This window comes from Saprolegnia diclina (assembly GCF_000281045.1).
Source record: "Saprolegnia diclina VS20 unplaced genomic scaffold supercont1.94, whole genome shotgun sequence".
NCBI lineage: Eukaryota > Oomycota > Saprolegniomycetes > Saprolegniales > Saprolegniaceae > Saprolegnia > Saprolegnia diclina.
In genome coordinates this window covers 151,643-152,558 of record NW_008246161.1, presented here as the reverse complement: position 1 = coordinate 152,558, position 916 = coordinate 151,643, and positions in this window count along the sequence as shown.

Genomic DNA, 916 nt, shown 5'->3' with positions numbered 1-916 from the left:
GTTGCTCGAGTTTTGTGGCCATTGCTATCGAAAATGTCAACTGCAAAGGCGACTTTTGCTCCGTGTCTCCATCCAACGATTTGCCCAATCAAATCGCGTAATCACGAGACGGGATGAATTGGTGCGAGCTGACGTCCTGGAGGTCGGCCGACAACCATGCCAAGGGATATAATAACAAAGGGTGGTCATCGACGGGTTTTTTAAATGATAGCTCATTTCCATGGTAAGCTTACCTTTTCCATACCTTGTCGGAGGTTTTTCAAATAAAAATATTTGGCTCATTTTTTAGAGAATAATGACTTTTGAATAAAATGATGGACGGCCGCACGGACAACGAGCGCCCGGGTCCAAGGGTATATCTCCTGTAGAAAAGGTCACTGCCCAGCGCCGATAGTGCGCTACGATGTGCAAGATCATTGCGCATCGAACAAGCTACGACGCGTAGCGCTATGATAAGTAGTTTGGGATAAATGTTGGATCGAATTGCCAAAACCGATGGTCCCAGAGTGAGCTTCTGCGGATATCGATTTGAGTACTCGCCCACTCGACCCCAGCGCCAAGATTTTGACACGAGCTTAATCAAAGTGACAAGTGTCTGCTGTTCAAAAGGTTTCAGGGATATCCAGGGATATCGCATCGAACTCGTGTGCGGAAGCGAGGCCGTTTCCAGCACGCTTTTATCATATCACCCTACGCCAAGCGCAACGCCAAGTAGATTAGCCTCGACCTACTAATCGACCGATTATCCTTCTTAGTACATGCGCACCGGTACGTCGGTCTATCGCTCGCAAGTCAACCGTTGATCGCTCATCTCGCGCTGCATCTCGCATCTCCATGTCCGCGTCGTGATGCGCATCCCGCAGCATCCATGTCCGGATGGTATCCGGCGGTTTCCAATCTCTCACCCGGTGGAATA